The sequence below is a fragment of the Atta cephalotes genome (genome assembly GCF_000143395.1).
Source record: "Atta cephalotes unplaced genomic scaffold scaffold00043, whole genome shotgun sequence".
Classification (NCBI taxonomy): domain Eukaryota; kingdom Metazoa; phylum Arthropoda; class Insecta; order Hymenoptera; family Formicidae; genus Atta; species Atta cephalotes.
In genome coordinates this window covers 1,058,576-1,075,466 of record NW_012130107.1, presented here as the reverse complement: position 1 = coordinate 1,075,466, position 16,891 = coordinate 1,058,576, and the positions used below count along the sequence as shown (strand labels likewise).

The 16,891-nt window shown below is 35.1% G+C and overlaps 1 protein-coding gene across 1 annotated transcript in view; it reads left to right on the top strand.

Moving 5' to 3' along the window:
• Positions 1–16,891, top strand: part of LOC105622285 (DNA-binding protein D-ETS-3-like) — a 63,438-nt gene that overhangs the window by 29,118 nt on the left and 17,429 nt on the right. The window lies entirely within an intron of this gene.

Below are 16,891 nucleotides of genomic sequence, written 5' to 3'. Positions count from 1 at the left end.
ACGACGACGACGACGACGACGACGACGACGACGACGACGACGACGACGACGACGACGACGACGACGACGACGACGACGACGACGACGACGATGATGATGATGACGACAACGATGACGACGATGATGATGATGACGACGACGACGACGACGATGATGATGACGACTTCAACGACGACGACGATGATGACGACGACGACGATCACGATGAGGAGGACAAGGACGATTCTCCACGTTTCTCTCGTGCACGGGATCGATCGACCAGACGACCACCAACACCCGGTTCGACGTAACACCCGCCGTTCCTTCCACCGGAAGCTGCTGAACTGTGGCAGTCGAACTGTGGCGCGTTCCTGTGGGTTCTCTATAGATCGAATTCCAACATCCATCAGAATTCTACCAACCACCGACGACACGTTACGAATCCTTGCGCGTCTTTTGGTACTTAGAATTATGATTAATGTTAGATGAATCGTGTGAAGATTACGGAAAAATCTTGAAATATGATGACTTGTTAAGCGTCGCGCGCGACAAACGATATGTTTACATTTTTAATTTCACAATAATATAATTTTAATAAAAAATTTTTAATTATTTTTGTAGTATGTTTAATATCAAGAAAATACTAAAATAAAATTGTAAAATATTGTAATATAATATTTTATATTATATTAAGTTTTTAAAAACTTATAACACATAAATAACTATAATTTCTCTTTAAATTCTTTGGAATGGAATTTCATTCTAAAAAGTGAAAATTGAGCGTCTTGAAAAAGAATAGCTCAATTTTCAACCTTTAACAGTGAGACTTCTAAAAGATTTCATTTTTTCAAAGTGACAATTCACTCTAAAAGTTTTTGAGAGTTATAATTTATGAAAAAACATAATTATTTATTTCTTGACATTTAAGATGCCAAAATGTAGCCATATATGTGTTATAATTCTAATCAATCGTGAAGCACGAATACCGCATGTTGTTTAATAATTTATTATGTCTCCAGTGAATATATTTCTATCTATTTAATCAGCGGAAGCTAAACTAGTTTGGTGTCACAAGAAAGGAAAGATATTATACCTATTACTCGCGCGATGAGCATCATGCTAACTTTGTTGCACATCCTGTTTTATATTGAAATGCGCGCGTTCACGCTTTTATTAAATACACAGCACCGAAAGATAAAGTTGTCAAGCGGCGCTTCGCGTAATTGCTGCGTAAGAGGGACATCATCTGTGATCTCCCCCGAGAGCATGTGCTGTTCGCAAAGCGAAACGATAATCATCACAGCTGTTGCCGGGGACGCGACATCATACAAAAAGGAACGTCCGGGTATCACGCGGTGCTCACCGTGGCATTCCAAAAGAAAACCATGACCTCGGTTCGCCGATTTCTTCGACCTTCCTGTGTTTCATCCCCTTCTACCCCGAAAGAAACTCCTCTCCCCTGCTATGCTGTCGTCGCTCGATGGATTTCGCCTTGCTTCGCGGATCAAAGCGAGGTAACCGATGTAACAATGCCAATATGAGTAAAGTCGAGCTCTCCTCTCCTTCTCTCTTTCTCTCTCCCCCACTCACCCTTGTGCATTATGTTTCTCGTTCTCTCTCCGTCTCACGCGAGCCACATGCGCACGTATTCGCGGTGTGGTATGATGTGGTACGGTGCGGCGCGATGTGGCCTCGACTCGACTCGATTCGCGTGGCGGCGGCTGATCGATGCGTCGCCATGACGACGCTTCCGCCGCCAGTCATCCAGCTACCTCCGCGCACCCCTCTTCCACAACCTCCTCCTCCTCCTCCCTCTCCTCCTCCTCCTCCTCTACCATCGCCGAACGCTATACGCGCCCTCCTGCTGCCGCAGCACCGCCGTTACCCTCCCGACGAGTGGGTGGCCGAGTGGGTGCCCACTCATCGTGCCGTTTGTTACCGGCACTGTGATCGTCAGCCACCATGATCCTCTCCGCGAAACGGTTCGGTTCCGAGAGATATCGCAACGATGAGGTCGTCGACGTTGCGCTCGACTCCTTCGATCCTAATCGACATCTTCCTGAGATAGACGCCCGGCACTTATTGTCTAACAATAAGATCTCCTTTCTTGCTATGTCTACATCTTCCAATCGAAATTCCGGATTTTATGTAACACATTTTTTTGCGAATCGTACTTATTCAAGACAATAGCAGGTTCTGAATTTAATTACAATCTGCCACCCCTCCTTCCCCCACACACACACATACACACGCTCGCGCGCGCACACACATCAATGATAATTTAACGATATTACTCAGTTTAAAATTCAATCGACAATTATTTTTCTGAGATTTAGAAACCTGTCATCATGTGATAATAAATAATTGTAGAGATATATATAGACGAAATCAAGTACAGGATTTAGAATTTTATAAGATCAAATATAATAATTAACGATCACTAATTAAAATAACGATGTTTTTTTTAAATAAAACTAATAGCAATTTTATCATTTTACAATTGAGCCCCTTAATTGACAAGTGAAATTCTCTTTCTTAATATTATATTAATTGGACTTTTGTGTAATGTTACAAAAAATTAAGAACAGGATGTAGCTTTATTATAAGAAAATAAATTGAATGTAATAGTGATGTAAGTCCATATGTTGTGTGAAATACGTCCAAAAAATTGGACTTAAGTCATTATTCCAGATATTTTTACGATCACTTTATGATGTAAAATTGATTTTTATTTTTTATGAGCAAAAATAAAATCAAAATAAAAGTAAATTAAATTGATAGATAAAACAAATATTCTTAATACTTTTTAATAATAACAAATGCCTTTTCCTAATTTTGGATTTATGTTATTTATCAATTAAGGGATTCAATTATTACTTTGAATAATAATGTTTCGATATTTATTCTCTAAAAGATTTTAAAATAGCTATTAATTTTTTTCATTGAGAAATCACTATGTCAATCCTATTGCTATTATAGTTTGAATTATAACAATTAGATTTTTCTGTTCAATTTACAAATCGCGATAAAGTTATCAACTAAACCGTTTAATATAGCGACGCCAATCGCAATCACGTGTCACATACATTGATCGATTTGACCCATGTATGCCTTGGTTACTCTCACAAACAAGGCACGAATTAATTACTAGCCAGTTCGGACGATCTCCGAACAGAGATAGGCATTTTTTAATTTTAATCCCGAACGACCCCCGGGTGATCCAGTGGCCGACAGCGTTATCAGCGCCGCATTCGTCATCCCGCGGCGGGAAAATACGCTCGCTTTGTGTGCGCGCGAGCACGCCGCGGGCGCACGATGTAAATAATCGTTTATTGATTAACTGTTTGACTGCGCAAGTCGAGTTAACTATGGCTAATCTCTGATTTGTAACGCCTTCCCACCCTTGCGCGCCAAGGGTGGTTACATTGGTGGACGCGGCGGGACACGGAGGGAAAAGCGACGGTGGGATAGAGACGCGGGGGTTGCAGAGTGATGCGGGGGAAAGGGGACAGTACTCCCCCTCGGCACGTAGTTTTCGCCTCTGCAACCCTCCTAGCGCTAACACGGAATTAATATCTCGCGAGTTAGCGCCCCCCTTTTCGTCCCCCTCGACGGCCCCAAAACGGAAATGAGCGCGCGGATGCCTCCGCTCTCTCGGTTCTCCGCTTCGCTCGTCTTTTCCCTCGCACATCGTCCTACCGTTTCTCTCACTCTCCTCCATCCACTTGCGATCCTATTCCTGCTTCTGTCTCCTCTTCGAACTTCCATCCTCTCCATGTCTATTCCGTCCCACGTTCGCTTCTGGCATTCTCACCGACGCAACACGTCAGAACTTCCAGAGCCAGTTTACCCAACTGATACTTATAGATACTATGCCTAGGGAGAAAACCTACCAGTTTGGCCAAAAGATACTTGGCAAAGTCGAAGCAATGTTTAATTATACGCCTGCAAAATGTAACGCTATGCCAACTAGAGAACTGCAACCCAACTTTACATATACATATACTTATATATTAATATTTAAATTTTGAATATCATGAACTTTCCGGTAGAATTGCCAATTATCGATTAAAATCATAAAATTATTAATTATGCAAATTAATTTCGCGTATTATTGCAACGCGATATGTAAATTCTATGAAAAATTCATCGTTATTTGGTGAAGAATTTAAGTATTTGGAGATTACTTAAAAAGTCAGCATTTTTTGAGCTGTTAAAAGTTTTTTTACTTTGTAAAAAATAATATTTACAAAGATATAACAAGATTGCAAGAGATAAAAATGCAATTTAGAATATATAATATTTTTATTTGTTTTTATTTGTTGTTATATTTGTGAGAAAAACCCTTCTAAATCGGATACTTATTGCCTGCGAATAGCCCTAATAACTTCGTAAAACCTAATTTATTTCTTTCCCATTTCAAATAAGAAAGGCAATAATTATTTTTTAAGCCGAATCTGGTGACGCTTTTCCAGTCTATCCTGTCGCTTTTTCTTGCTTTTAAATGCGGCGTATGACGGGCTATGGTTAAAGCAACATTGTTCACGGAAATCGAACGACATATACTGTTGATTGGAAACGCATTGCAATGTTGAAATGCGTTTCTCTTCAATTAATAAATCTAATACTTTCTTATTTTATGTTATTATACTTCTATACTAAATGATAGTTGATACAATTAAAAATATTTACACTGAGCTTCGTTTTTTTTTAAATAAATGAAAAATTATATATAAATTATATATAAATTATACATAAATATTTCTCTGTTAATATATGTCACAAAGACATATGTATAATATTAAAAATTAAAAAATTGTAATAAATGATATCATTTTTATTAATTAATAATTTTAATAGTAAATTTTAATTAATTTAAAAATTAATTAAAATTTACTGTTAAAATTATTTACTATCAAATTTAAAATCAAAATTAGAAAACATGAATTAGTGATGTAAAGCAAGAAAAACAAATTTCTCTGCATGTCATAAATATCTTGCGGAAATCGATCTTCTCCATTACAGAAATTAAAAGTAATATAAGATTATAAATCCGATAAAAGATTACCATTTTAAATAAATAAGCAAGATTACTACATTTTTTTTACATTAAATGAAGCAGAGATCTATAACGGTCATAATCGGTTGAATTACTTAATCTGTAGATTCACAAAAAAGAAAACAAATAGAAACTGACATCCGGTAGGCACGAACAAAAGTATAGCAGTTTGATTAATCCGGAACGCTCCAAGCTGGCTGAAGATATGCAAATTCGCAAATAATTAGGCTGAAGATATGAAGCGTGCGCTAACTATTCGGAGTCCGGGGATGGATGCACATTTGGACCTTTGTTTGAACTCGCGATTGCGTTCTTGCGTAACGTAATTAATGGCCTTCGCTTCTGTACGCACCCTACGCACCCTTACATTGCTATCACAAATCGCAAATCTTCTTGAATCCATAGTCGAAATCATCAGAATATAAATTTAACTACGTAAAAAACATTTGAAATATTTATTAATTAAGAATATTTGAGATATATACTAATTAATACTTTGGACATATACAGAAAAAAAGAATCAACCATAATATACTCATATATAAGTAAAAATATTGTAAGTAAAAAATTTTACTTCAAAGATATTAGTTTTATTTAATTAATTTAATTAAAATTAATTTAATTAAATTTATTTTAATGCAAATTTATTATTTTGCATTCAATTCAAGACTTGCTCCATTAAAAATCTAATATCAATCAAATTCCATCAAATCAAAATCTTTATAACAAGATTACAATATTTTTGCTTATATATGAGTATATTATGGTTGATTTAAGAATAGTCTTTTTTTTGTATATATAACACTTTTTCAAAATGGAAGAGCTATTAAATAATAAAAATATTATATTTTTAATATTTAATAGTTCTTTACTTTTTGAAATATTATATTAAAAATGCTTATATATAAAATTGTTTTTTTTTTTCACAATATTAGTTACGCTCTTTATCAATACTAGATTATTTCATTATATTTTTATTAAATCATTCAAATATTATTTTATTAAATGTCACCGCCCTTTGCTTGAATACGATGAATAATAAATGCGATTATCCATTGAAGACAGACTTCGTGTCAATGTATGGCTTTGTATCACTGCCGCATGCAGGCCAGTAAACATGCCACAGGAACGCGTTTGCGAGTGCATTGGGCTTTAAAATGCTATGCAAAGAATCCCTCTAAAGAATCACTCAGGCCACTTGTCGAAACCCGTACCGAAATATCAGCCGGACGATCCGTTCGTGACATACATCGCGATTATTTAGTTTACTACTTACAGTGCTCTTTTTGAACAAATATTATAATCTTTTAAAAAAATTATACATGCATATTGGTAATTTGATAACTAAACCGTTATACGTTTGTTCGTATCTATTGGATGTCTGCTTTTGTTTGCCAAGGAAAAATCGATTTCAAATTAAAGAATTTATATTGTTGTGAAGAAAAATAATCTTCGTAAATTTCATTTGTATATTATTAAATTTATCTAATTACATGATTTCTAGAAAAGGATATATATATATATATATATATATATTCCTTATTAGACCTTCATATAACAACAAAGAAAATTTTCTGGTATGAAAAAGAGGGGAATGAAATAATGAAAACGGATGCAACACATTATGCGTTTGTCGACATATCGTCAGAAAACAACTTTAATTAGAATTATGAACGATATTAATATAACGAGAGATACATAAATATTTTTGTATCACAATAAGTATTATGTTATCCTCTAAAACGTGAACATAATGCGGACATCGATATTATTCAAATCGACTTTGTGTACATTCCTCCCTCACTTACACAACGTTACAACCTCGCATCAAGAATCGAATTTCGTTTCCCGCGGGACGTCGTCTATGAGCGACTTCGTTCTAACCGTAGGAGTTATCAGTAACGCGACGAGAGTTATCGGTACACCGAAACGACACCGATACCGGGTGTAACACGCGTGTGTCAACGAGACACACTATCCTACTATCTGCATCGCCGGGCGGTTTGAGCATATTGTACAAATTGAATACGAGGAATTATCAGGCGAACAACGGGGAGAGAGGAGATATGTATCATCGTACACTTAAGCGGTCCCCAAACGTAACAAAGTGACATGGTTCTTATCGTGTTATGGACCGAGAAAAGGGCGAAGGAGAGAAAAGACGAGAGAGGAGAGAGGAGAAGAAGGGCAAGCGCCGCTGTATGTTGCGAGAGAGTGTGCTAGCACTCGAAACGAGAGGGTGGCGAGAGAGAAGGGTGGAGTGTCGTGACGGGGTCTGTAACTGGCTCCCTCGTGTCGTTCCATGCCCTACCTCGCGGCTATGCGTCTCGCGTACAATAGCTGGCGGCCCGTCATGTTTCATGCCGTGCACAATGATACTATGCGCACCAACACCATCCGCATACTCGCCGTCGGCCGCGAGCGCGCGAGCCGTAATACCGCTCCGGCACTCCGTTACATCTCAAGATAATGCACGGAGGGGGTTGAAGCGGGCACGCGGCCGACTTCCTCCGCCGCGGCATCCAAGTGCCTCCTCAAGACCGATCGACGATAGCACTCCACTGGGCTCTTCTCTACTGTACCTCTAATTGAGCTAATCATGCCATAGCGAACTCGCCAAGATATCCCCTCCGTTATCGAGATACACAGGATTCTATTTATTAGATCCTGTTCATTTCGAAATGCAATTCCGCACCTTTCTTATTCGCTTTTCTCGTATACTTAATTGAAAAAAATATTAAAATGTTCTTTTCACGTTGCAAGAAACGCATTGAAATAAACGTAGATTATTCTGATTAATAAAAATTGTGTTTAAAAGCTTCAAAATAGTTATACACTTCATTAAAATTTTTTTTTATTTAACTTAGATAACGAATCTTTTGAGAAATCAATATAGTGCAGCTAAAAATTTCGTAAAATGCCGTGTTTATCGATTCTTTGAATTTATTCATATATTATATAACAAAAGATTAGAAAATTATGTTTTGCGTCCACTTGTAAATTTTACATACATTATAAAAAAATACATGTTATATAAATTCACGAATTAGTGAATGATTTGAAGAAATCTGACGTGCCTTACTAATTCGAAACTAATTTTCTTTGTCAAGAGTATAATGTATAATCGACTGTCACTTTTCTTCACGGCTGTTAATTTGCAATATTAATTCTCCGAGAAGATCGACTTTCGATACTTCCACCCTAAATAATTCGCAACTTTCCACTCGATTATCGGTGACGTGCTTCGCTCATGAGTTCTGGAATAACGTTGAACACGGTGAATAGGGGGTGGCCCACCGGGGATGGTCGATGCAGAAAAACGGTGGATCTTACTACGGGGGTGCATTTTAACCCTCCCGGTGTACCGCGCGCTCACGGGCACTCAAGAGTGATCGCGCGTTAAATGCGCCGCCGGGCGTACGCGGTCGCGTGTCGTACGCGTGCTCTCTTATCGGGGGGAAGGGGTGCCCACTCTCGAAACGACGTACGCGACGGACACCTACGAAAGAGAGACGGGACACGCGGGGCCGCGTGCGTGTATACGTGTGCGTGCGAGCTACGGAACGAACGTACGCGTCATAGTCGTACCTCCTGGGCAGCCTGGGCCTTCTATATACGCCCGTACGACGGGGATATCACCGTGGCGTGAATCACGATTATAAACAGCAAATGACTCCTGTCGATGTACTCGCACATGCACGCTGGCCACTTTCAGTTTTCGACAATCATCGCCATCGTTCTCTTCATCAATCGCGTTTAACGTTTTTTTTTTTTCATGAACTGAATCTTGTAGATACGGGATATAATTTTATAGCAAACTTCATAATCGGCATCAAAATGGTCGATTTATTTAGCTCTCATTTATTTATACTTCAATTAAAAATAATAATGATAAATATATATATATATTTTATAAATACTAATTTAATTATTTTACGACCGCGTTAATAAATGCAATTGGTTTGGATTTTCTTAAATTTATTTCATGTCACACATATAGATAGCTGTTTTCCGTTGAATTTTAATTTATTAGATATCAGAGAATTTCATTACGGCCTGGATTAAATTGCCCAATAAAGACTAATAAAGATAATTATCATAAAATTTTGAAAATTACATATATTATATGTAAGAAAAACAGAATTACATAAAAGATAGATATATAAATCTCGTATCTTTCATAAATAACTAAAAGTATTCATAAAAGTTTCATAAAGACAATATAACGACAATATAAAATATGAGATGAACATCAATGTATTAAAATCACATACTTATTTTGCGAATGCAAGTATATAAAATAATATTTTCTAATAATAATAAAAATAATAAAAATTCGCGACACAATGCACAAGACATAGAATTATAAACTTAACTTAATTCTATTCTATAAATCTATCTATAAATTTAAATGCATAACTGTTTATATTCTTGCTATTGAAAATCAGTGCGATTGAAAATCAGAGTGATGAAACATTACAATTATTACTTATGCGATATAATCTGTTCTTTTTAACTGTTTGACATTTGTATAATTTTGGAGTTAGTATTTTATGTATATGTATATGTATATATACAATGTACGTATAAACTCTACATATATTTACACTTGTATTTAATTTGTATTTTATTTTAATTGTTTTGAAAAAAACAATCTTATACAAATTAGAAAATTACTTTATAATATTTTGAGCCAAAAAATTAGTTAGCAATTCTTTCCATTTCCTAACAATAATGTATCTAATTTGATCATGTGCAATAATAAAAAATTAATATGTGCTATAATGTTATAAAATCTAAAACAACGCAATTAAAGAAGAACAGATTATTTATAAAATAAATTTAAATTTACTCACCATTTCGTGAAATCTTCTCGACGTCCACCGATCTTCTGCTGCACTTATATCCACAACAATAACGGAAGTAGGAAAAAAAGTGCATTTCTGTGTTGTTCCATGTTGATTATATCAAAACACTTGCGATGTTTATAAAGTGTTAATTTTAACAAATTACATAAATAAAATAATTAGCGAAATTTTGTAAAAGTTTTGCTTGATTAATTTCTTATATTTAAGACTGTCTTAAGTACAATCTTAAGATGTCACGAATTAATCAAAGAACCGTATTAGCACTTTAAGGCATTACTTAAGACAGTCATGAAATAAGAATAGACTATGAATTCCATTCAATGTCTATATATTGCATAAAAGAATTGTGAATTTTATGAAATTAAATTCATGGATATTAGAGAAAATTTCGTGGAAGCTGTGATTATGTGAACACAAATAAATTCAGCGATTTAGCTATTCTCTTAAGTTTTCATTTTCTCTCTTGTCCTCGCGATTATTTAAAACAGAAATTAATCAAAATATTCTCTATAAAATATTTTTTTAATACTTTAATAGAATATTTCATATTAAATTTACATAATTATCTATTAATTCCAAAAAAGAACATATTAAAATAATTAAATTTTAACTATGAAATATGAAAATAAACAGGAAACTTACTTTCGAATCAGTCCTGTTTGACATGAACCGGATCCTCCGATGCTGCATCTGCATCCGTCCAATTTCATAAGAATCAGGCTTCACTATTCCTGTCTTTATTTTAACACTTGCTACCTGCAGAATATTTATAACAAATGATAGCTTCTAAATAATTCTTTTAAAAATCTAGTTTTATGTAGAAATATATTTGCATTAATGTATAAATAAATACATACTAAAATAAATTTTCAGAAATAAAATTCTTATATATTAAAATTTATAAAAGATATTAAATATTTTTTTTACGAAATATAAAAAACTATCGATATGGAACTGTTATATTATATTAAGTTATTAATCCTAATATTTGTCAATTATAACTTTCATATTATATATTAATATTATGCTCTTTATATTACGTTGATTAATACAAAGTACATTACAATGTATTATTATAATGAAATACTATAAGGAAACAAAATTATTATGAATAAGTTGCAAGATACTTTTAGTTAAAAAATCATTTTATGTATATCTGAAATATTTCAATATTTTCGTTCGGCGCGAGAGCGGTATACATATTATTATATATATTGTGTGTGTGTATAAGCATAAGAAAGAGAAAAATATTAAATATACATATAATTATAATATATAAATTTATGTCATATACAAAAATTTCATTAAAAGATAATTTTATTAATTTTTGGAAGATATAAATATTTTAATTGATTTCAATTATTTAATTTCTAAAAAAGTGTTAATCACGATAATGAAAGAAATAGTTAATAAATAACAATAAAACAAGTATTCTTTCATCGAAATCTGTACTATTATTCAATCAGGATATATAAAACTTGTATAATCGACTAAACAGAGAAACTTGGATTGAAAATACTCTGTGTACATAAAGTTGCAAATTATACTACGTTAATGTCGGATGCGGATAACAGAAAACAGAATGGTTCACACGCATTTGTATACTGCGCCATAAAATTTCTTCGTCATTAGAATAATAATAATGATAAATAGTTAATTAATTAAGACAGTCTCATATTTTCGTGGAATAAAACAGATTTTATGCAAATGCCATACAACGTTGCTACGCTCCAGGCGTAAAAGGCATAATTACAACGAAAATGTAAATTTCTCATTAATAACGAGGTCGCCGTGTAATTCCAAAATGACCAGGGCACACGTTCCTATAATTATTATAATTTGGTAATGATATAATCATGCGTTGTTGAATAGCCTCCATTGACAAGCGGCCGCTGCGTCTATCGATTATTCGCGAGAACATTCGCACGTCAAAATATAATTCCACAGAAATTCATAGAGAGAAAGAAAGAGAAAGAAACAATATTCATAAAAATGACAGTTTGAGAGAATTGAGAGAAATGTCGAGACCGTGATTTTATTTTAGTTTTCATTTTTTCCACTTTTTCAAAAACTGCAGACAATTTATAACAAAATTATTCGAACGGAAAACTTTATCGATAAATTCAAAAGTTTCCAAAACTTGGAGATGTGGAAAAATTCTGATGTTCCTGGGCGGTCAGCTAGAAAGCCAATGATGATAGTAAAATAGTTTTAATTGAAATATAGAAAGTTCATTCACATCGATCAATAATAGTATTTCGATTCATAGAAACAAATAGGCAGTATTTGGGAAGAAAGTAGAAAGTAATATTAGCGATATAATCTTCCGCTATTTTTAAAAGCCCAGTAAGAATGAATCTTCTCTCCAAGAATTAATTACTTAACTGGAGAAGAATTCATATGCATTAAAATCAATGAATGAAAAAACATAAGAATTTAAAAAATTCTAAATTAAAAGAAAAATTAAATTAAATTTTATTATCGTATAAAAAATATTAGCGAGGACGATACTAATAAGTTTCTCATTTAAAAAATGCCTTTTCTCTGCTTTAAGAAAAAAATAAAAAAGTCTGGAGCATTGAAAATGTTTAAATGAAAAAAAAAACAATAGAAACAACAGCTGTTCAAAGTAATATAAAAGTTACTTGATTAAAAAAATGTTTCAGCGATATTCTAATTGATATTTCATTTGAAGACGTTTTTCAATAGTGCTTCTAAACTTTGGAAGTACCACTCGCAGAAAGAAGATATAATATTCATTTGGACAAATAAGTTGCGGCTTTGAATTTAAACAAGTTTTATCTTCATTATCGATCTTGTCAGATTACGAATTATATTGTAAATTATTTCTGAAAGAGAAGAGAGTAGGTATAAATATATTAAAGTAATATAATTCAGGCTTTAATGGATTAGTAGTCTCGCTAAAGAGACAGTTCGATTAAAAACATGTCAGACTGAGCAGAGACTCTTATTTCTGTGTCCCAGTCATCCCATCACTAGGACAGTTCTCGTCGGCGACACGCCGGCGTAGGAAAGCGCGGTTCTCGCGAGAGCGCGTGTTACCGCAGAGGGTTTGTTCCCGGAAGGGAACCGGTGGCACGTCGTTACCGGGGCAAACTACGTCGTCGACAAGCGCCGGTCGGTAAGTGCAGGAGGTCCGGTGCACGTCGGCCGCGTGCTCCCGGTCGGCCGTCCACCCCCGGTCGCCGCCTCTGCCTCCGCCGCCACCACTGCCGCCGGATGCCGCGATGCGGGCCACCGCCGTGGCGGCTGCGGCCGCTCCCGCCATGTTCGCGACACGCAGGCGCGCTTCCGCCCTTTCGTTCGCGGGGGTGTTGATCACCCCCGCAGGCCCGGCCCTCGTACCTCGGCGCGGAACCAACCCCTATGCGACCTCGGCGCCCTTCGGGGGCGGAGACCTCGCCCGCTGGCCCTCGTCGATCGGGCGCGTCCTGTCTGCCCCCCGGCGACGTCGTCGTCCGTCTCGCGCGAGTCGGCAGTGTCGCTCGGAACGGGTCGGCAAGATGATCGGCGCTCTTATTGGCGCGCAATCCACGTACAGTACGCTCGTGCAGACGACGATCATCGGTGAAACGAGAGTAATAACACGCGGCGCTATCCACCTCGCTGTCGTTCGAGGGTGAGACGTCATTCGCTGAGAACATCTGAAATCATTGCTGATATGACCACGTTTCTAACCTCGTCGTCGTCGCGCCTCGTGCCGCAGCAGCTAATCTGCAAGTCGACGGTGCCACGATAAGAGTGGCAGCTGGCACGCGTAAAAACACCCGCCGTACCGCAGGGAAAAGCAGCTGAAAAGCGCGCGTCGTGGCGCGGGTATACCGCATCGCGCGATGCTGGACCTCAAGAGCAGCGGTACCACCGCGGCGGAGCTACCACGCACCACGGCGTTCACCAATCTATCGATGCTGTTCGCCGGTATGTTCGACGTCCACGCGTCTGTGCGCGCGGAATCGCGCATTTAAGCGTGCCAGATGTTCGGTAGTGTGGTGATAAATCGCGCTCTCACGCGCTCTCTCGGTACTTACCACGCACGATAACGCACGTGTCCACCTGCCTCCGAATTCCGCGCTCGAAACGCCATGTCCTCATGTTGCTACCCCCTGTCCTACGCGCGAGTGCCTTTATAAATCTTTTCGTGCTACAATGAAAATAAGAGCTTGCGATTTTATACTTAATATATCGTAAACATTTGTCTTTTTATGCGGAAAATATCGCGCATGTTTTTGTGAATATTTATATTATGTTATTTTATTATTTTAAATAAAATATATAAAATACGTAAATATACTTTTAGAAGCAGATATACAAGTCTAATGGGGCCAGACACAGGATTAAAGCTTTGGTAGCACGTAACTTTTTTGCGTGTTTCGTGTTCGATAGAAAATGCGTATATTTTTAAACGCATTTATTCGCGATAAATGTAGTTAATCTTATTAAAACAGAATATGTAAAGTGTCTTGAAATTACTTATATTATATTATATTGCCAAGAAATAATTAAAAAATTCAATGCATATTCATTGTAAGTCTTTCTGAAATTTCTATTTCATTGTCTCACAAAACTATTGTTGAGTCTCTCATTATCTAGAATATTTGTATCAAGTTCTTCAGAGCATTTCATTATTTTATTACTAAAACATTAAGCTATACGCAATAGATGTTGATAATTATGATAATGCAGAAGTGATTGTTAGTGATCACGTGACTGGTAAAAGTGACAGAAAAAAGCAAACTTATTAATTAAACTAAACAAACTATATCTTGTAAGATTATCTTATTGTTAACTCACGTATAATTTCACGTAACTTTCGACGTATTGATAATTCGAAATTAAGTTTATATATTTTTTTTATTTATCTTTATTAAATTTTTGAATCATGTGTTATTAGTTCCTGTCGAAGACTGATCCATGGATCGGAATTCATGAAGTACAAACAAAACGAAAATATATTTTACTTTTGCCATTGAATTTTATTGAACTTATTTATTATATTAATGTTATTTGCAATAAATACATTAATAGAAAATTTGGGAAACTTAAAATAAAAAATGATAAATTCCATAATAAAACTGTAAATAAATCTTTGAATAAAACATGTGTCATATTCTATAATATTGTCCTAATAAATATTATAATTAATAATAAATAATAATGAATAATATAGTTAATAAAAAATATATCTTAATTTATTGTACATGCAACGTTATAATTACTCTGTAAATCAAATCAAAATGTTTATTACAAATAGTATTAGTTGTATGTCCAAGGATTCGGTAATCCATCGGAATTCTCGCTCTTTAAGCTATCTATATTCCTCTTAAGAAAGAAAGAGTTCATAAGGATTTTGCGATGTAGATTTCGTAATCTTGCAACACAGTTTCGCAAGAAACTCTAAGAAAATCCGACGCGTATTACTGAACGATTGGCGCACCCCTTAGCACTTGAGAAACGTGAAATCCGAGGATCCATTAATGGACTCCGGGGTCTCCAGATCAAATGAAGGGGGCAGTAAAGACGAAAGATCGAGCCGTAGTGAGCGCGCGGGTAGCTCGTTTTGTTTGCTCGGAAAGTCGGAGTTTCTGCCGCGCGGTGTGTGACGTACCTACGTATGTACACACGAGGGCCGACCCTTTGTGCCAATAACTGCGAAATGAAAATATATCTGTTCGCAAACATGCCACCGACGGCGATGGTGACGCGTATGCTCGCTCGGCGCCGGGAGCTCTCGAGAGAACTCTTGCGTGGCGAATAGAACATCGCCGTCGCTATCGCGAACAACTAAGCGCACGTGTTACAAATAATTCCATATTTGTTCAATAAATTTTTTGTCTTTTTTGCTCGGATATTATTCGACCAAGCAAACTGTTAGATCGGCGATTATTGATCAAGTAGATTCAGAAAAGAGGAAATTTAAACAAAAACATTTTTAAGTATAAAAGAAGTAAGTTGTTACAATTGCAAGATTAATATGACTGGAAGAATATGTAATAACAAAAAGTGGCTTACGAATTATGTAAAGAGTATCACGCAAAAAAATATATATAATAATTTTTGCTGCTCCAGCTAGAATTATCGCTGTTTTTTGTATCTGATAGAAAATTATGTATCATACGCATATAATTTATAACACAAATCTAAATTCTATCTCTGTCATCTATATGATTAGATGCAATACATATCCAATATCGCAATACTTATTAGAAATTTATTTTTTATTTTAGCTAATTAGTATTTAGATAATTTTCGCTATAACTGCAAGATCACTTTTTTGAGTGATTGCTAATTAGAAAATGCTGATTTAATTTTATACAAAAAGAATAGTTTTGCTGAACCATTTAAAAATTTAGGTAGATACAGTATGCAAATAATTTCATTGAACCATTAAAATAATTATGTAAAACTAAAATCTTGATGCAAAAAATTTTAACATTCCAGCAACCAGTTTAAGTGATCTACATAATTATTTTGATAGTCCGAACGAAATTATTTTTAGATTTATATCTAACTAAATTTTTAGATACGTCAGCAAAACCATTCTTTTCATGTATATGAGATTTGTGTAAAAAATAAATACGATAAATTAAATACGATAATATTGAAAAATGATATTTATTTTCTTATACTTATTCTTACGTTTTTCTTATATTGTATACTACAGTTACATGTGTTTTAGATATTTCTTATAAATAAAATTTAATTCGTTAAAATTGTTTCATCTTTGATCCTTGTAACTAAAAATTATTATGATACATAAAAACGAGTAACTCTTCTAATTTTAATGTCTAATATTTCAGAAATTGGGTTTTTATGATTAATACAGTTTGTACATCTTCTCATTTTTTTTCTACACAAAAAAAATGGCTTTGCTGAAAATATCTAAAAAGTTAGCAAGACACAGATCTAAAAATAATTTTATTGAACCTTTATAAATATTGTATGAGAGATTCAAAATGATTGCTAT